Source organism: Apodemus sylvaticus, chromosome 20, assembly GCF_947179515.1.
Source record: "Apodemus sylvaticus chromosome 20, mApoSyl1.1, whole genome shotgun sequence".
NCBI classification, from domain to species: domain Eukaryota; kingdom Metazoa; phylum Chordata; class Mammalia; order Rodentia; family Muridae; genus Apodemus; species Apodemus sylvaticus.
This window is the reverse complement of record NC_067491.1, coordinates 40774362-40795892: the sequence shown is the minus strand read 5'-3', so window position 1 is coordinate 40795892 and position 21531 is coordinate 40774362. Positions and strand designations below refer to the sequence as shown.

At 47.2% G+C, this 21531-nt stretch overlaps 1 protein-coding gene across 4 annotated transcripts in view; it reads left to right on the top strand.

Annotated features, from left to right (window-relative positions):
* The window catches only part of Tmcc3 (transmembrane and coiled-coil domain family 3), a 281954-nt gene that overhangs the window by 88278 nt on the left and 172145 nt on the right, over positions 1–21531 (top strand). The window contains exon 2 of one of the 4 annotated variants that reach the window (XM_052165549.1): positions 16456–16678. The exons of the other annotated variants lie outside the window; for them this stretch is intronic. The gene's annotated coding sequence lies outside the window, so the exon portion shown is untranslated. The remainder of the gene's footprint in view (positions 1–16455; positions 16679–21531) is intronic. 4 annotated transcript variants of the gene reach the window in all.

The following is a 21531-nucleotide window of genomic DNA, read 5'->3' as shown; positions in this document are numbered from 1 at the left end:
CTGGCTCCCCACTCCCTGAAAGTCCCATCAGCCCTCTTCCCTCCCCCTGTTCCCCCATCCACCCCTTCCCACTTCCCTGTTCTGGTATTGCCCTATCCTGCTGCGCTGAGTCTTTCCAGAACCAGGGGCCACTCCTCCGTTCTTCTTGGACATCATTTGATATTTGGATTATGTCTTGGGTATTCCAAGTTTCTAGGCTAATATCTGCTTATCAGTGAGTGCATACCATGATTTATCTTCTGAGACTGGGTTACCTCACTTAGTATGATGTTTTCCAACTCCATCCATTTGTCTAAGAATTTCATGAATTCATTGTTTCTAATGGCTGAATAATGCTCTATTGTGTATATATACCACATTTTTTGTATCCATTCCTCCATTGATGCAAATCAAAACAACCCTGAGATTTCACCTCACATCAGTCAGAATGGCTAAGATTAAAAACTCAGGAGACAGCAGGTGTTGGTGAGGATGTGGAGAAAGAGGAACATTCCTCCACTGCTGGTGGGATTGCAAATTGGTACAACCACTCTGGAAATCAGTCTGGCGGTTCCTCAGAAAACTGGGTACGTCACTTCTGGAGGACCCTGCTATACCACTCCTGGGCATATACCCAGAGGATTCCCCAGCATGTAATAAGGACACATGTTCCACTATGTTCATAGCAACCCTATTTATAATAGCCAGAAGCTGGGAAGAACCTCCGGCCCTTTCTTTTCTTGGTTCCTCAGACACCTGTCACACCAGCACAGGGCTCTTCTGCCCTCACTGCACTGTACAGAGATGGATTGCCTCAGATCTTCTGCACTGACAATAAGCCCTGAAGGAGAGGGGGATCTTCCAGTCTCTGTCTCCACAGCACCTGACTCCAAGTACACACACAGAGAATGGGCAGCTTCTGGGGTATTTGCGCAGAAGCCACCGCCGCCGTGTAATGAATGCCATTAAATGATTGACCCTTGTCTCCGGCCACACATGGGTGACATTCAGCAGTCAAAGCTCACCGCAGGGTCTGCTTGCTTCGGCCTCTGCCTGCCTGTCCCAGAAAACTGGCTGTGGTAGATAATCGTCCCCGCTTGTACATCTTCTTCATACATAGGAACCACTTAAAAGTAGGAATCCCTTCCAGTAGCTGGGATAGAGGTGACAATTTGAGATTCGTTAATTTTAAATTATGATTCACGTGATTTCCCAGAACTCAAACCCTCAGAAGTCATTAAGTGGTTTTGGTTTTTTTTTTTTTTTCTGTAGTGTTGCAAACACAGCAGAAGGACGGGCAATGAGAGTGTCTGAGTTATGTCCAAATCTAAATTTCAGGATTTATGAGCTGTATATCTGCCCAGCTGTGGCCCCAGCTGTTTCTTCCCTGTATGTCCATTTGTTCCACCCCATAGGGTGACAATGAAGACTAGCAGAGAATACACACACACACACACACATACACATGCACACACACACACACACACATACACATGCACACACACACACACACATACACACACACATACACACATACACATACATATACACACACACATACACACATACACACACACATACACACACACACATACACATACACACACACATACACACACACACACACACACACACAAAGACACTGGGGGGGGGTCCAGAAATCTCAGCCTCCCATTATCTCTTTGCTCTCTGTCAGATGAATAATAGGTGTTCATCATCTGTCAAGAGACGACGCCCCAGGACCACACCCACAAACAAGGAGTTGTCTCATTCCCGAGGGATTCCTGAGGGCTGACAGGTCGAGGTCTGTGCACTGGTCACCCGAGAACAAGCATCTCTCCGGAATGTCAACAAGCATCTCTCTAGAATGACAATGACGTCACTGGGTTAAACGCTGAGCACCGATTCTGGGTCAGCTCCCTCTGGTGACTGCATCTTTCCAGTTGGCAGGTCTGGGGGCCTCAGATCGGTCCAGCGTGCTGTTTACTCTCGGTTTTGCTTTGCCAAGGGAAATCTGAGGACTTGTTATTCTGCTGTTAAAACATTAATTAGTTGCACTCGCAGCAGCAAACATCATGTAAGCCCAAATTAGTACTTTTAATACCTCCTCCGCTGATGCTGAGTGGGAGGGAAGCCAAGTCTGGCCGGACATGCACTCAGGGCTCCCCACCAAACAGCAAGTGGATGTTCAGGTCATCGGCGTCTCACGAGGCAGAAGGCACTGTTTCTAAGGCAGGAACATCAACCGGACCAGAGTGCCCTAGAATCCAGAAGAGCCACGCTCGCTCACATAGCTCAAAGCGTTTTCCTTGTTCCTCTTGATAGAAATCACCCAGTCCTTCTGCCACACACCACAGTAAACGCCATCGCACTGCTAAGGTGAAAGACAGTCTGCAGAAATGTGTGCTCCACAGAAGAGCTACCTCACTGAGAGGAAGTTACAGCACAGAATTACAGATCTTTAAAAGGTACAAGCTTCCAATGCTTGCAAAGGAAGAACAGGATACACATTCTTAAACACTAGTGTGCTCAAGTATTGATCGGCACTCTTGCTCTACAGAGCATTTTGCAGTAGTTACGAGAACTCCAATTTGTTTGCATTTGCAGAACATGGCCACTTATAGGACTCCATCTGGATGATGTAATAATGACAGCATGTGTAGCACAGCAGATTGTTATCTTTCCATAATAGCCAAAGAAAAAAATGAAATATCTTTTAACAAGAGACCAGTTACTGACACCCTTGTTTGGCTATGCGGTGACATACCACAGTGATCCTTGAAATGTTGAGTTTCGGAGGAGGTAATGATGCCCGTACAATGCTCAAGCCACCTGGTTGGATAAAAAGCGTGGGTCACAAATCAATGAAAAATAGAATGGCTCCAATTTTGTATGATAAATATTTGCATAAAAAGCAATTTGGCAGCTGCTGCCTCTAGATTATTTTCATCTTCAGTGTGTATCGTTTGTAAATTTCTAACTTCTCCACAAGGAGACTGTGCTATCTTTGTAGTTTGAAAAAGCCATGAACAAGAGAAGCTGGTACACTCGGAAGGAGGGCCTCACTCAGGTGTTTGGGGAAACTGAGGCCTGAGCTTGGGGAGAAATGTGCTGTGAGGGGCCCTACATCCTTCAGCTCCTCCAGCTCAACTATGGTCCATGCTGGGGGCTGGGCAGAGGAAGGAGGAGCTTCTGTCCCCCACAAACAGACAGAACTGACAGAACTGAGAGTAGTAGTAAGTGCTATGGAGACTTGAAACCAGGGTATTTCATCGGTGAACAGCTGGGTTAGAGGGAAGTTCAGGCAGCCAGGGATGTTGTCTGCAGAGTTTATAACTATGGGAATAACATGTAGAAGAAAGAATGCATGCAAAGTCTCGAAGATAGGGAGGTTTGTTCTGTTTGAGGCAGAGTCTTGTCACAGAACCCGGGCTGGCCGCAGCATCATGGCAGTCCTCCTGAACGGTGGCATTGCAGCTGTATGTCACCATGCCTGGCTGAGCTTAGCTTTTCAAAGGATAAAGCAAAGAGCTCAGTGCTTCAGGGGCCTAGCAGAATGGTCCACTTTGGTCAAATTAGAGCGGCTGGCAGGAGCAGATCGCGTAGGGCTGTGCAGGGTTGGATTTACCCAAGATGGCAACAACAGGAGAGAGATCTGGTTACGGTCACTAACCTGAGCCCACAGAACCCAAGGCAGCGGCAGAGAAGGGGCTGAGCCTTGACTGGGATGAGAAACTGGATCTCTCAGTGTTACCAAATGCTCTGGCTAAGCTTTGCTCAGTGCGGTCACGTGGGTCATCATGGGACGGGCCATTCGGTGTAATCAGGTGGATGGCGGTGCCCTCTTAACGCAGAACAAGTTCCCTTGGTCTACCTTTTCCAGCACACTCTGAACTCTGGGAGAGTGATTTGTCTGAGGCTATGAACAGGTTCCCTCAGCCTTTAGTTTCCAGAAGTCAGCCCGCAGGGAGGTCAACAGGAGACAACAGAGTGGGCAGCATGGGACTGATGCAGTCTCCTCAGCCTCCTGAGCACCTCTGGTTCTCCTGACTGCAGAGTTCTCCTGACTGCAGCTCCCCAGGGAGGCAAGTATCTTTCTGGGTCAGGTGACTATCCCCAGATTTACCCTCTCAGTGCTGGATATTATGAGTCCTAAGGTTCTGTGCTGTTTTTTTTTTTTTTCTTCAAGACAAGGTTTCTCTGTGTAGCCCTGGCTGTCCTGGAACTCACTCTGTAGACCAGGCTGGCCTCGAACTCAGAAATCCGCCTGCCTCTGCCTCCCAAGTGCTGGGATTAAAGGCGTGTGCCAACACTGCCTGGCCGTTCTGTGCCTTTCTTGAGGTGTCCCTGCATCCCTACACCTTCCTAAATAAACCCTTTATTCATCTTGCCTCCGATTTGCAATTCAGGTTTACCATTCATGTCCAGCGGGAGCTCTGAAAATCTGCCATTTTCCTAGTGGTTTAGGATGTTCTACCTGGAGACCAGGGATTGGTCCCTCAGGAACTGGTGTGCTAGAGCCCACAGATCCAAGTGGTGTTAATGAGGGTTGTGGGTAGAAGGCTTTCTAGGAAAGCCTCAAGAACTCTGGCTCCAGACAAGGTCTAGGGAAGTTGATGCATTTGAAGACACCAACATAGCTGTTCTTGGGATCTAAGCATGTCTCTCTCATAGAGACACACAGTCTCTCTCAGACCTTGAAAGGTACCTACTAGTTCTTAAACTAGAGGAGATATAGCTTTTGCATATGCTTTGGAACCAGGGAGCATGCTAGACAATGAAAGAACATTGTAGCCTTGGGGGTGTGGACGGCACAGGTGGGGAGTTCTAGGTTCAAATCCTACCTCAGCCACTGTGCTGGCTGGTTTCATGTCAACTTGACACAAGCTGGAGAAGAGGAAGCCTCGACTGAGAAAATGCCTTCATAAGATCAGGCTGTAGTTAGGCCTTCAGGACATTTTCTTAATTAATGACTGATGCATGAAGGCCCAGCCCATTGTGGGTGGGGCCACCCCTGGGCTGGAGGTCCTGTGTTCTATAAGGAAGCAGGCTGAGCAAGCCAGGGGAAGCAAGCCAGTGAGCAGCACTCCTCCATGGCCTCTGCATCAGCTCCTGCCTCCAGGAACTGCCCTGTTTCAGTTACAGACCTAACGTCCTTTATTAACAAGCAAAAGTGATGAAGTGTAAGCCAGACAAACCCTTTCCTCCACAAACTGCTTCAGTCACCATGCTGGCAATAGTATTCCTAACTAGGATAATCACCTTCATTAAGCTACTTCCCAACCCCAGGCTTTCATTTGCTAATAAAATGATAACTTGTGTAATATCTCTCCCCTGGTGTATTATAAACCAATGCAATGTATCAGTATAATGTATGGTGTCTGAAACAGTGTGAGATAATCATTGATACTGGAACACCAAAAAGATTAGTGGGTATAATAAGGATTTGTCATCAAAATTTCAGGCATGATAATAGTTATATGATTATGCTTTTTAAAATGAGTCTTTATGTCTTCGAGATGCATAGTTATTCACTTGTGGATTGCTTCAGAATTCCCTGTGGGGAGGGAGGTAACAGCTCAGAATATAATCACGAGCCCGTAATTATTAAAGCTGGATAGCAGTTACATGGAGATTTGTTTTCAATAGTCTCTTTGTAGTGTTTGACTTTTCCATAAAACAGAGTTTGACGGTCCCACACTGGGAAATGTTTGGTGGGAGGGGAGGCCACAGAAAACACCTCGCAAGCCCCCTTGTTTCTTGAGAAGCTAATGGGCTCATCCACCTTCCCCGTGTGGTGGCCACTGTGTCACCTTGATGAAGGTGAAGCCCCACCCCTTTCCTGGTGGCCAGTACAGAGAACCACCTACTCTTGGGGCATGTGGGTGTTCTGTCGTCAAGGCAACAGGGTCCTCTACTTAGTGGCTTTGAGACAACTGGTACTTTCTCAGATGATGTTGCTTACAGAGATAAGTTCACTTGACAGCAGGGTTTGCTTTTAGGTTAGGCTTGGAGCCTTTGAAGGTGTTAGTGTCTTTGGGAGGAAGTCAAGGGTAGAGTGAGAGAGAGAGACAAAGAAAGAAAGAAAGAAAGAAAGAAAGAAAGAAAGAAAGAAAGAAAGAAAGAAAGAAAGAAAGAAAGAAAGAAAGAAAGGAAGGAAGGAAGGAAGGAAGGAAGGAAGGAAGGAAGGAAAGAAGGAAGGAAAAAAGGAAAGAAAAAGAAAGAAAAGAAAGAAAGAAAGAAAGAAAGGAAGGAAGGAAGAAAGAAAGAAAGAAAGAAAGGAAGGAAGGAAGGAAGGAAGGAAGGAAGGAAGGAAGGAAGGAAAAAAGGAAAGAAAAAGAAAAAGAAAGAAAAGAAAGAAAGGAAGGAAGGAAGGAAGAAAGAAAGGAAGGAAGGAAGGAAGGAAGGAAGGAAGGAAGGAAGGAAAAAAGGAAAGAAAAAGAAAAAGAAAGAAAGAAAGAAAGAAAGAAAGAAAGAAGGAGGGAGGGAGGAGAAAGAAGGGAGGGAAGAAGGGAGGGAGAACATTTGGTGGAGAAACAGAGATGTCCTGTGCTGGCTTTCTCGCCAGCCAAGTGACTTTGACTGTGCCATGAAGCTTCTGTGGACTTGAGATTCCAAGTGTATGGAGTAAGATTTGGGTGAGCTTCTGTGATTCTTTCTCAGTCCAACATAAAGCTTTAATAACTTTCTGAAAAAAAAATGTTTTCACATTCACTGGAGAAAACCAGGACCCTGTAGAACAAGCAGAGGCCATGTGTGCCCACATTCTGGCCCCAAGAAGTTCAACCTCTCCCAGGGTTATTTTCAAGGGCCAAATCCATGCATAATTTGTTGACTGCTGAATTTATAGGTTGTTATGTCAGCCAGGGAGGAGGTAACAGGTGAGCAGGCCTGGCCCCTGCCTTCAGAACTTGTCTAACAGCACAGACGATGCCCTACAGGCTTCTGTGAGGGGGGCATGCCACGGGAGGCTGATGCCCTCCATCTACCAGGAAAATATGCTGTGTTTCGCTGCCGTTTCGGGGTTGTCCTGCTTAGATTTGAAGAACTTTTCTGAACGTTATTTCTTCTGACAAAGCATGAAGAGGCTTTAGGAAGCTGCATGACTCATTTTTCAGTTGCTGTGACAGATTAGCATGACAAAGGCAACTTGCGGAAGAAATCATTTATTTTGGCTTCTGGTTCCAGAGTGTTCAGGTCCCTGGCAGTAGGGACAGCAAGACTGCATGCAGGCATTGTTTTTTTTTTTTTTTTTTTTTACTCTGAAAGCCCCACCCTCGGTGAGATATTTCCCCTAACAAAGCCACACCTCCTAAACTGTCCCAAACAGTGCCACCAACCAAGGACCAAGGGTTCAAATGCCCTAGACCATGGGAGATACTTCTCATTCAACCACCACAGAAACTAAGAAAGAGAGCACCATAAAGCCCTCAGCCCACACTCCGCCATGTCAACGTCTTTGCCCGCCTACCTCAGACACATCAGCTGTGACGCTCCAGCAGCCCCTCTGCTCTTCCTCAGTCTTCAGCTCAGAGGCATAGTAGGCAATATGGCAGCCACAGAGGAGAAAGGCTGGGGGAGGAGAAAACATTAGCGGGGACTTGGGAAGCTAAACCCCTTTCCTGTTACTTCTGCAACTAGAGCTGTAAGAAACACTAGAAATATTCCCAATGAGCCCCTGCTCTCTTCCAAGGAGCTGGGTAGGCAGAGACACGTGATCTCAATGGCCGCTTCCTTTCTAGTCATCATATGGAGAGAGGCGCCTACTTTCCTCTTGGAATTCTCCATCCTGTGTGTGACGCTTTCTTTACCCACCTCACTTCCAGAGACTGAGTTTTGTGTCACAGAGCCTCCCCCCACCTTCCCTTCCCCCTCCCCTCCCCCTCCCCCTCCCCCTCCTCCTTCCCATTCCCCCCACCTTCCCCCTCCCCCTTCCCATTCCCCCCAATCTTCCCTCTCCCCCTCCCCCCACCCCCTTACCCCTCCCTTAGCCTGCACATGGGCATCCTGCAACCTCATCTCCCTCAGGGGAATCTGAGCCTGCAGCTGAAGGACTCCTGAGCAGATTTCTTGCATCTGACAAGAGATCTGACGTCCCCATGTCTCTTCCAAATGAATGCGAGATTGATTTCCATAGCAAATACTGTGTTTTTTTCCTACTTGTGTGGACTGGAATTCCATTGCCTTCCTTGTAGCTGCATCTTTTGCAAAAAGTCCCAAGCCGACCCTTGCAAAGGGGACTTGCTGTCCAAGTGCAAGAAACAGACATGCAAGAAGAAATAAATATTATTGGTGGCATGGATTTGTAGTTTCTCAGCTCTCGTAGAACTCAGGTCTGAACAAAGTTCCCTGGGCGTTGTCCGGAGAGACAGCTGAAGTGGAGAAACAAGAGGAAACTAATAAATGAACAAGCAACCAACACTCCACGTTCAGGTGAGAGGAAGAGAAAGTAATTTGAATTCCGTAACAGACACCAGAGGGTCTCCTTGCCTTCAAAGAGGGGTGCGTACCGGCCTCCAGTGCACAGGACTGCTGCTTGATCTCTCCACTGATACTTAAGGGCTGTCTTGTGCTGGAGAGACGGAACCCTCTCTCTGTGTGATAGCCAAGAGACTGAACTGGTACTGTGTGTGAAAATAAACAAAAGATGGATTTCTCTTTAAGGAAACACTGCTACGAACCAATGTAAAGGAATATCTGTAGAATATCCATCCTTCAGCATCTTAAAGGAGCCAAACCCTTCCACACACACTGTAGTTAACTCTGCTTAGAACACTAAGTATAACCCTGTGTGAGTCCTGATCTTTGACTCATACAAAGTATGTGACTTTGACCTTTGAACACACTGAGTCACTTCCTTCCTTCCGGTCTCAGCCTGATTGTCATAGCTGCATTCAGTGCTTTCCTAACCCATTCCTACTTTCCTTTATAGCACTTATCAAATGTGTACATGAACATGTGTGTCTGTATGGATAGAGGTGTGTATTTATTCACATACATATACTTCATGTGTATGCATGCACATACAAAGACAGAGCACAATCAAACATTGTGTGACTATTTATTTACTCTGTGTCTCAGCACTCACCATGGAATCCATCGCTTTATTCTGGTTTTCTGTGTGGTTCCAGATACAGAAAGTAAGTATCCCGAATGCTGTGGCTTCAGCTACTACGGTGTCTTTGAGTGTGTTGTTCCGAACTGAGCTGTGAACTGCCAGAAATGGTTGCAGATGGGCCTGCCTGCAGATCTTGATAATATTGTACCACCTTGTGCAGAAGGAATTTATTTTCCATTTACTTTTAATTCTTCTGATTTTGTCAAAAAGAAAACGTGTTTTGGGCAATGGCTATAACACCTGCCAGTCTAAAAAGAGAGATAGACGATGAATGGATGGATAAGTAGGTTGATGATTATGATGATGATGATAATATATATATATATATATATATATATATATATATATGTATATATATATATGAATGATAGATAGATGATAGGTGATAGATAGATGATAGACAGATAGATGATAGATAGATGATAAATAGGTAGATGATAGCCAGATAATGATATAGGTGGATATAGATAGGTGATAGAGATTCAAGAAAGTAGGGAAACACACACACACACACACACAGAGAGAGAGAGAGAGAGAGAGAGAGAGAGAGAGAGATTGGTTAGTCTTCAGCAAGCAACACTAGACAGGATGTAGTAATATGATTTTATTTTCATGTGTTTCATGTCCTTCATTCATGACAAGAAATACTGATGCTTCCCCAGGGAAGTGATCCCAGCCTTCAATTTAAATTAAAACCAAGTAGCTGGGCTTGGTGACACACACCTTTAGTCCCAACAGTCAAGAGACAGAGGCAGGTAAATCTCTGTGTTCAAGGGACTACAGAGTGAATTCCAGGACAGCCAGGCTAGACAGAGAAACCCTGTCTTTAAAAAACAAACAAACAAATGAATAACTAAGTAAGGTAAAATCAAGTAAGTCTATCTGATAAAATATTGAGGTAATCTTTGTGCTACCGGCGATTCTCGAAAGGTCTACAACTTGGAACCACTTGGTTCCAGGCGGAAACTAGGGGTGACTTTCCTCTGTCTGGTTTTCCCCTGCTCTTCCTCACCGCATTTCTAGAACCATATTTCTTGGCTAAGGCTTCCTGGGATCCCATTTCTGAGCTGGTGTGAGCCTGTGACAGAGTTATGAAAGCAGACAAAGACTTGTAAGCTAAACTCACTCAAGTCACTCTGAAAGCATGTCCTTTTTGATATTAAAATTGCCTTTTTCAAAATCAGCGATCGGATCACAAGCATGCCTTCGGTGACTCTGTGGTTCTCTCCGCTCCATTCGGTGTCCATGGTGACCTGGAGGAGCAGAGCTCCTCTGGGCAGGCTCAGCCTGGAGTCCACTATGTGTGGCCATCCTCTGCAGGAAGGGAATTTAACACATTCCGGTACAATCGTGTTTTCCTTTATAAATAATAAAAGGAGCAGGGAATTCAGTGTGTGTGTGTGAGTGTGTGTGTGTATGTTGTTACTGTCTCTGTGTGTGCATGATTATGTGCATATGTCTATATGTTCATGAGTGTATGTGTGGGGTGTCTTAAGGACCCTAATACAAATGTATGTGTGTTATAGAAAATATCCTTTCTAAAAAAAATAATAGGGAATTGTTCATTTTAAACAAGGATCCCAAGAACCGTATTTTTAATGAAAGAGATGCTAATTAATTAGTACGTTTGCCTATTGTTGTATAAGGGACAAACAGGTGGGAGGTGTCCCTGCAGGGTCTTCCCCTGGAGACAGACCTGGGCTGGAAGGATCTGAGGTTAGGGTACCTAGAAGACAGATGAGAACTTGGAGGCTTGGGCTCCTGGTCTTCGGAGGAGAAAGGCAAGCAGGAGTTTACAGAGGAGAGACAGGCTGTCATCTGTGGAAATTTCCAAATGTCTGGTGCTGCTTTCCAGCCTGAGCATGGAAGAAGTCAGTCCCGACACCTGGTGTAACTGCTGCTTTTTCTGTGTCACCGCTGAGCTTGCGTTTGTGTGAAACTTAGGGCTCTGTGGGGAACTCAGTAGATAGGGAGAGCGCTGGGCTTTATGGCCTGATCCCTTTCTCAGCTCCAGTAACCGCCGGACAAAAAAGCATCCGAAGAACAGACACGTAGCCAAGCAGCCAGTCCTGCTGATTTCCAAATCTTAACCACACACCAAACGTTAACAACCCCCTTCATGCAGGGAATCCGCACTGGGTGCCATGGGGCAGCTGCGGCAAATGCCAGACATCATGGAGGGGGTGGTGAGTGTGTGACTGGGATGTGTTCCTGTCTATTCACATCAGTGCACAGAAGCTAAAATGGGAGATGTAATGGAAGAGCACATCCTTGAGGACTGAACAGGGGGACATGCTTAAGTGTGGGTGGAGAAGTTAAGGAAAATCTCACTGAAGGGGCAACTTGACCGAGACCCAAGAAGGTGACACACCCTGGGGAAGACGCTGATCATCTCGCAGCCCCGAGAAGCCCTGGGATGGAAGACTCAGAGGAGCTCGTTCTGCTCTTGTGGGTGACCTGAGTTCAGCTTCTAGCACCTAGGTCAGGCTGCTCACGGCTGCAGGAACGGAACACATGATTAAAAATAAGATACAATGTGGGGGTTCCGTTGCTCTAGAAATGGTGCCAATGGTTGAGATCTCCTGAAAACCTGGGTTCAACTCCCAGCACCCGACACAGTGGCCCACAGCCATCTAGAAACTCCATCTCAGGAGATTCTAGCATCCAGGTGTGACCTCTGTAGGCCCCAGGCATGCCGTGCACATAAATACATGCAGGTAAAAGAGCTATGCTCATAAAATAAAAATTTCTACAAATAAAATATGTGACTTTTAAAGAAAGTGTGAATGAAAAGTTAGAAAGTTTTTTGCTCAGTGGTGGTTCCTGGGAAGGACTCCCTTAACTATCATAATTGGTGACACATTAGTGAGGGATTTCTCTACGCGGCACAGGGAACACTATAGCATTGTGGCAACAGATGTTAGTGAAGGTATTGTGGGATTGCCACCGAGTGACAGAAAAGGCTCAGGTGGGTAATGCTAAGACTGGACCCTATGCAGATCTTAATATATCTTTAAAAATATTTTAAATTGCATTCTGCGCGCGCGCGCGCACGCACGCACACGCACACACACACACACACACACGTGTGCGTGTATGTGTGTGTGTGAGTGAGAGAGAGAGAGAGAGAGAGAGAGAGAGAGAGAGGATAAATTTCGAGATTGGTTTTCTCCTTCCATCTTGAGGACCCAGGGAAACAAAATCAACTGTGGTTGCATCTCACCAGCTCTTAATAAATGCGTTTGGAGGAGGGGCTTAGAGGAGTCACAGTCCTTAAAGTATCTGACAGACAGACCTTGTTCCAGGTAGCATGAAATGTGATTTTTTCCCCTAGCACTTAGACTAAGGTACGAAACCAGATTTTGCTTCTGGAAGGTGGAATTTTTTTCAAAGTAACATTGTAAAAGAAGCCTGCTACAGTTAAGATTGTTATCCATTGCAAAACGTCCCTAAATCCAGGCGGAAACAGCTGGAAATCTGAGAGCAGAGCCTAGGTCACCCTCAGCCTGCTGTGGGGGCCCACCTTAACTCGCCGCGGCTGTTCTCTGTATTGGCCAGCAGGTGGCAGCAGTGCTGTCTGTGCAACGGTTGTTTCCTGTTCGATTTTTACAACACACATATTCATTATAGGATCATTATAAGAAAAGCTTAGGACATAGAGGTGCGCAGGCGGGAGCTAGGAAGTGGGCCCATCTGTAGAGAATCACTACTGTGGTACAGTTGGTGCAGTCTGCCTTTGTTGCACACTGGCCCGAACCAGTTCCACAGCTCACAATGAGTTTTCAACAGCTCTCAGCTCTCAGCTCTCAGAGAGCACCAGAGGTACGGCCCAGTAACAATGCCACAGAAGCAGCGCTTCGCAGCCTTCCTAAAGCCGCGACCCTTTTATAAAATCCCTCATGTTGTGGTGCCCCCCCATCATAAAATTATTTTCATTGCTTCTTCCTAACTAATTTTGCTACTGTTAGGAATCGTGATGTAAATATCTGTGTTTTCGGGAGGTCTCAGGCAACCCCTGTGAAAGGGTCGTTCAAATCCCCCCAGGCGGTCACAACCCACTGCGCTACAGGGACACACACACAAGTGAGCAGGTGCTTGGCCTTGGCTGTAAGAAGGAGCTGGGAGATTCAGTTCCCACCGTCTTGTTGCTCCGACAACAGTCCAGCAGAAGGCTGTCCCGGGGGTGGGGTGGGGGCTGGCATTTTTAATTTATATTTGTTCTGTATGCATACTGCTGATTGAATATAGAATCACTGGACACATATATACATGTCATCTCCTTGTCCCGTTAATAACATGTTGTGAATGTGTCTCTGAGTCCAAGTAGCTCCCCATTTCAGTGACTGCTTAGGAGTGCATCGTAGACTGCAATGACCATGTGGTTCTTTACAACTTACAACCATAACAGGCGCCGTTACAAAGATGATCTCTGCACACGCTTTTGTGTGCGTGTGCTTTGTTGGGATACATTCCCTGGAAGTGAGATTGTACAATCATAGAGTATACTCCTTTTAAAAAGCATCTCAAACGGGATTTCAGATTCCTTTCCGAAAGAATGTAGCAGTCTGTCCTCCCACCAGCATCTGTTCTCATATGCGCTCTCCCACACAGGAAAGAATTTAGTGCTGCCTATCCAGTAGGCAAAAAAAAAAAAAAAAAAAAAAGAGGCTTGGGTTAATCTTACTGATGAAGTTAGTGGGGTGTTGTTGTCACTGTGGTTTTTAATATGGTCGTTGCTACTTTGCACTTATCCTTTAATTACCTCACATGTGGTGGTGCAGGCAAATTAATCACCACATGCCTATTCTCCTATCTGCTCCCAGAAACCCTCACGTTACTTATTCTTTTAGTTTGAGAAATGCAAACCCCGCTCACAGCAGTTCAGACCATCACAGTTTCCTACTGAAAGCCCCAGTCTGAAGGTGGGGGCAGTGGTTGAAGCCTGTCACTCCTGGTGTCCCCTCCAAGGACTGGGGACACTGTTGGGGGGGGGGGGAAGATACTCCATCTGCCAGGCTGTTTTGAAATGATGGTAGGAGTCTTGGGTCCTCGGCATTTAAACCTGCCATGGTGGTATTCATATAAAACAATGTGAAGTGTAACGTTAGAATCTTGAGTTAATTTGATGGATGTAGACAGATTTTTGCAGCACCAGAGGGGTACTTTCTCAGCAGAATCCTCTAGTTTTCTTGTCTAGAACTGATTAGATGAACGAGGAAATCTCTCTCTTCAGTTCCTAAGCTGACATGTTTTGAGGAGGACTCCTGGGGAGTCTCGCCGACCCCCTTCACCCCAGCCACGGTCCAGAATTGAAATATGGATCCTGACCAGGAGAGCAGTTTTCAAGGAGAATTTTTCCGAGTTGCTCTGATGTCTAAAAAGAAGACAGATTTCCAGTGAGGGCAATCCCCAGTCTCACTCACATCAGCCTGTTGCCTGATGCTTCTAAAAAGGCAAAAACCTCTAAGCAAGATCTGTTTGGATCTGGGACCTGAAAAGGGAATTCGTGAAAAGCTCAAAATCATCATAAACTTGAACTAAAGTACCAGTCACTGACCATCACTGGCCACCAGTCCTAGAGAAGGACTGGCCTTCAGAGGGAGGCAGAGAAGACACTGAGAAGACAGGCCGGAGCAGAAGATGCTGGGGTCCAGAGGCTTTGCTCTGAAGCTGGGCCTGGATGAGGATGGATGCTCGTGGGCCCTTTCCATGGTGCTGTTGGCCATGGTAACTGAGGACTTTGTAGAAATGGGAACTTTAATGATGTCCTCTGAGGTGTGTATCTGCTCAGCGGGGTGTTTCTCTCTCCCTCTGCTTTCTGGCCACACTGACAGGATGATACAAATGTTTAGGGAAAGACTGGCTTTTCCAGACCTGGGTCTCTTGCACTGTCTTCAAATAGGGACTGCTTCTGATTGTCGATCCTCTCCATAACTTGACGATTAGTAGCCATTTTTGAATACTGATTTACCAGCGTCACCAGGGGGCGCTGTAAAGACAGTGTACAAGCTTACACCCCTGTTATTAAGCCAGCATTGTGGAGGGGTGCAGCCCCAGCCTAAGTGTCCCTTTCTCAGAAAGGCAGTGGGGGTACCCATCCCTTCTCTATATCAGGAACCCCAAGTCTTCTTCCCAGCAAAGTTCTCTTGACCTTTTTGAATCTGGACGCTCAAAGGATCGTTTGGATAATTATTAAATCATTTGTCTACCACTGCAACTTGAGACTTTTCCTTTTATGTTTGTTTTCCTCCTGCTTTCAGATAACCCATGTGTTTAGTATGTAGACTCCATGACTACTATGTAGACATATGTATGTCTACTATGTAGTCTCTATGTAGACTCTATGTTTACTATGGAAGCTCTATAGGAATGCTGGACACAAGGGGCGTGCATATGTCTGCCCCCCCCCCCCGTGCAGATGTCTTGCGAGCACTCGGGGTGTATGCCACCATAGCAGCATGTGTCTCTCTGTCCCCTCCCACCACAGGGCAGGAACCTGTTTTGAGCTCTGTGTCTTAGCACCTAATATACCTGGCACGTGGTGTGTACTGAGTAAATATTTGTCACCTGAATAGGTGGGAAGTTAGGCCCACAGAGAACGTGTTGGGTTTCCCACGCACCTGTAACAGACCCTGCTGTAGCCTGTGGGTGTCTTCTCTGCTTAATCATGTCAGAGGGGTGGCTTTCAGGGCCTGCCCACAGTGCCAGGCCCTCATCTACACTCAAGTGGTGGTCTTCTAGATGGCTAAGTTTCACAGCTGTTAGGATCTATGTGACTCCTGCAAACAAAACAAGTGCAGAGGTAGAGGGGGGGTGGGGGGAGCCGTTAGCTGAGGCAGCCTGCTCTGCATTCATCATCCACCACTCGGTGCTATCACCACTGGGTGCTCCCACCACTGGGTGCTCCCACCACTCGGGTGCTCTGACTACTGGGTGCTCCCATGGGTGTTCCTACTATTGGGTGCTCCCACCACTCAGTGCTCCCGAAGTCAGTATCCTCGCATTTGCCAAGCCAGGAAATCTGGTGCAATGAGAGGAAAAGCCAGACCCTGATCACAGACCTGACTGTCGCAGCAGCAACAGAAATAGCCGCCATCTCCCAAGTGCCTACAGCATGCTGGGAGGTTTTCCATGCCATTTAATCCTCGTCACAACCCTGCGAGGAAACTACTGTTTTTCTCCAGGGTCCAGATGACTCCTCAGGATGACCAGCTACAAACAGGGTGTTGCCTGACTTTGGATCCAGGTCTTTCTGGTTATAAACCACGTAGGTTCCTTTGCTCCCTGTACCCTCCCCCCCTTGGAACAGGAGAATTAGATCTTACAGAAAAAGCTTAGAGTCCCTTCTCTTGTTCCAGGAAAAGACAAGTGGAACTCTCAAGAAGCCATCTGAACTTCAGGAAAATTCTTCTCTGTGTCTAAAACTGTAGCTGCACAGAGAAGATGCGGAGCAGGCAGCGCAGGATGCGTCTGCATTTCCATGCAGGAATGAAGAGCTGTTGCTTTGTGTTTAGATGGATGTAGCGTGAGACTGCAATAGAATTCAGTGTCTGGTCTGGTCAACCAAATCAGATCCTAAAGGTAGGCTGGTCTATGGAATACATGTGAGTACATGTGGAATACATGTGAGTACATGTGAGTACATGTGGAGTACATGTGAGTACATGTGGAATACATTGAGTACATGTGAAGTACATGTGGAATACATGTGAGTACATGTGGAGTACATGTGAGTACATGTGAGTACATGTGGAGTACATGTGAGTACATGTGGAATACATGTGAGTACATGTGAGTACATGTGGAGTACATGTGAGTACATGTGAGTACATGTGGAGTACATGTGAGTACATGTGGAATACATGTGAGTACATGTGAGTACATGTGGAGTACATGTGAGTACATGTGGAGTACATGCGAGTACATGTGAGTACATGTGAGTACCTGAAGTGTCCCAGGGCGCGCTCTCTCTCTCTCTCTGGAGACGCAGACTGTCTTCCAGAGCCCTTCTTAATGAGGTTCACCCTACTGCATGTAGCCAAACACTTCTCTCATCTCTACTGACCTACAGGAAAGGAGATGGGTGGCCAAAAGTCACTCGAAATTTTTGAGCAAATTTTTCTGCTATTATATCTTGCCTGAAATTTCCAGTGGAGACTGGGATTGTAAGAAGACATGTTACTGTGTCTTCAGGAAGATGTGATAATGCATATTAGATCTCTCTCTTTCTGCCTTTGTGGTGAGAGATTTGCCTTGTGGGTAGTGTGTGTGTGTGTGTGAGAGAGAGAGAGAGAGAGAGACAGAGACAGAGACAGAGACAGAGACAGATTGATTTACCTTATAGTGTGTGTGTGTGTGTGTGTGTATGTGTCTGTGTGTCTGGTGTCTGAGAGAGAGAGAAACAGAGATAGAGACAGAGAGATAGAGATTGATTTACCTTGTGGGCGTGTGTGTGACATTTCCTTTATACGTCACCAATAATGTGTTTAAAAGAGAACCAATCCTCTCATCCTTCATTTAAAGCAAAATTAACTTTGTTCACGTGAGGGGCCTGCCTCCTGAACCTTTAGGAGCAGCCTGGCACCGTTCCTTAGCCCCTTGATAGCTTTAAGTTGGGTGGTGTCAGAGTGGAGAGTTCTCCAGCCTCGCCCAGACCCTGACCTCCACCAGTTTCTGCAGCTGTGTTTGGTGGCTCTCTCCTGTCTTGGTGGCTCTGGAAGGGCAGCTCATTTCAGTCATTGTGTGGAGACTGCCACAGCTTAAACTCCTCAGCAGGCTTCTTCTCTGGACACGCCACACACCCAGCCTTTGCTTGGGAGTGTTCGCCATGGAAACTACTTTGGCTGGTCTCCTCCACTCCCAGGTGGTCCCTGGCTTTGCCCACACAGTACAGCAGAGCGCATGCTGGCTGGCTCTCGGTTTGCTGAGCACATCTTCCTGGCTTATTCGGTTTGTGGCCCAATCACAAGATTTGTTTCTGCAGAGGGGTATTTTTTTCCACATCCGTGTCATCTCCCACTCTGCTCAGTGGGAGACAGATATCCTGCGAGCCCCACAGTTACGCCTCCCTGTTTCCACAGCCATCCTGATATCAGGCCAAAGCCCCGCTCTCTCTCCCCTTTACTCTCAGTTGGCCTCCTTTGGGCATCTGATCAGCTCTTTTGTCTCTGCTTGGACAGTAGCTCAGGAGGGGGCCACCCTCACAGACTGCCAGGGGCTGCCCCATCCTTGCTGGTGGCTGAGGTCTGGCCGTCTCCCTCAGCTTTTCTCGGCTCCGGATTTATCCGTATTTATGCCATGTGCATAATATTCACTTGGGCCAAGAGTCTTCAATCAGCCTTGTGACTTAAGTTGCCAAGGAAACAATGTCTAGTGGGACCTTGAAGATTTACAACCTGTTCCCAGGCTGCAAGGATTCCTCCAGAATTCTTGCTGACACAGTTTACTCCCGTAAACTCTCAGCCCCGTGGGGGACATAAATCTCTGCCTGTCTCCGCACAATTCATTTTTCCTCGATACAAGGTCTAGAACAGGAGTTTCAGAGAAGATGGGCTGCAGGGTGTTCATGAGCTCCCGGAGAGGGGATGCTCTGCCTTGCCATTTACCACCATCTTTTCCCAGGAATGTCTCCAAGCAGGATAGCCTTGGGCAAACTGTAGGAATGTTCCGAGCCTCTGGAAAGCGAGAGTGATACAACATCTTTCCCCACTGATTTCCACAGGACAAAATGAGAGCATAGACGCTGCCTAGGGAAACAGACACAGTCATACAGTCATTGCCATGTTCACCGCCGCCAGCTGTGGGAGTCCATTAACCTTAGAGGACCATGAGGGTGGGCATTGCCCTTTCTTAGAATTGGGAGACCCATACCAATTTCCAAAATGTTATAGCTTTCTATGCTCGCACCAAGAATCTTCATTAAGCTAACGGGTTAGTCAGGTTTTCATTGCCATGATAAAACATCGAGGTAAGGGGTGGGGCAGCGGGTTGGGGGGAGGCTCAGTCGATAAAGCATGTTGTGCAAACACGAACATCTGAGTTCAGATCCCCAGAGGCCACATAAAATGTTAGGCATGGCTGCATGTATATCCCTGTAACTCCAGTGTGGGAGGTTTGGGACATGTGGATCCCCGAGTCACAGTGGGCAGCCAGCTTAGCCGACCTCATGAGCTTCAGTGCCAGCGAGCTATTCTGTCTATGAATGAATGAATGAATGAATGAATGAATGAATGAATAAATAGGTGGATAACAGTAAAGATACCCAGTGTCTGTCTGTGGCCTCCACATGTACATGCACATGCATGGACCTGTATGTACACATGCGTACATACAAGTTTATACAAAACACACACACACACACACACACACACACACACACACACACACACACGTGTCTGAGCACATCACCTTAAGGGAGGAAAGGTTTATCTTGCTTTATGTTTCCCAAGGCCTCAGTGCATCATGGCCGGGACAGTGTTAGCGTATCCCATAGAGATACACTGAAGTAACGTAGGCACCACTCAGTCCAACCAAATGGACAAGATTAAATGGCACAGCCGTTTCATGTGCTGTGCAGTAATAGACGGATGGGTGTTACTACTCTCCCCTTTTACAGGCACAGAAACTGAGGCTCAAGAAACACCAAGCTCATTAGGCTCAGGGAAAAAAAATGGAACCGGCTGTCAGTGGATGGGCGGCAGATCCTTAGAAAAGCAAACACGATGCATCCTGAGACGGCAGGCTTCTGGGGACAAGTGACAGTTAACATGTGCACCAGAGGTAGGAGTCAGTCAAGCTTGCGAGTAGACTCTGGGAGCACTGCAGGTGGAGGAGGCACGAGGACCTTCTGATGCCCGGAGGCAGGCAGAGCTCAGGGAGCCTAGCGGTGTGGGTGAAGTCTAGGACATGGCTGTATCAAGTTGCCTTCGGCCATGACTGCAGCTAGGGAAAGGAACACACAAAGGACAAGAGTGAGGAGTGAAGAACGGGTTGTTACGGTAACAGACCTCACGGCTTGTTCTCATGGGTTGTTTTGTGCATTTTGCTTTAGTCTGAGGTTGTTCAGTGCCTGAATGGTCAAGACGCCAGCATTCTGGAAGCTTCCAGCCCCCTTCGTTCCAATCCATTAGCACCATTAGTTTATTTCTTGCTGTCTCTTTCGGGCTCTGTGCTTCAGAAAGTATCAGTTGCATGTGTGCTTTTATCACCAGCTGGGCTCAGGATGCCCGACACCCCCTGTGCCCCTCCCAGCCCCCCAGAGACTCCTCAGTTATCCACCGCTGTACCAAATGTGACTTCTCACTAGTCCGATGTAGTGAGTGCTCCTCCTTTGTTAATGTGAGGCAAAGGAAGGGGCGGGGTAGGGGGTGGGGCAACCAGAATGCAAGGCTTTGTCCAGGGGTCTAGAAAGAAAGGAGCAAGGGAATTACATAACCAGACAAGTGAGGAGCAGAGTTACCGGTGTCAGCCAGAGGGGTCCTCAGGACCTGCCTTGTTATTGGCTGGAGTCTGGGCTTCTTCACAGTTGCTTGGTTTCCAAGCTTCCCACAGGGACAGAAGGCTTTGCTCGCTCTCTGTGTATTTTCAAGAGGCTAACTGGAAAGCCCTCCTACTCCCTCGGGTCAGCAAAGAGAAAGTGGCATGCGGCCATCAGCCTGGGTATGCCAACATTTTGTCCCCATCCATGTTCTTTGTCTGTGTTCTGTGTATTTCCATTGGCTGCTCTTTCAGAGGATCCTTAGCACCCGCCCACACGGTAGCTCACATAAGTCTGTAACTCCATCCCGGAGGATGCAACACCCTCTTCCGGCTTCTGTGGGTACCAGGCACACATGTGGTGCACAGACAGACGTGCGGGCAAGGCTCCTGTGAACGTAAAAAGGGGAGGGGAGAGGTCTGAGATTTGCTCTGGAATATGTTAACACACTTGCAGAAGGCATGGGTATGAGAAGAGGTAATAGACACAGACACAGAGCATTCCATTCCCTTTGCTTCGGCTCTTTAAAACTATCTTTATGTGTCTTTATAGTTTGCTCCTGTTGTTTGTTGAGGCAGGGTCTCACATAGTCCAAGCTAGACTTTCACTCCTGTGTAGCTCAGGCTGGGCTGCTCCTAAAGTCAGTGCTCAAGACCATGGCAGATGTCGGGAGGTACTCTGGAGAAAGCTACAGGGAGACAGACTCATGGTGGTCAGGAAAGTTGGTGACTGGAGAAGATCCCTCTGGGGGGACCTGTTGGAACAGCCATGTTGAATCCTTGCCTCTGCCTGGCAGCCTGGCCAGCCATATACCGACCGGCAGGATAATGGCCGACCTGCTTTTATCTCGTGGAAATTCTGACTCTGAACTCTACAATTTCTCCACCCAGCTTGCTAGGTTCTTATTGGTAGGCCGCTACCATGCCATCCCTGCGCTTCAGATCCCCCACAGCCTTTG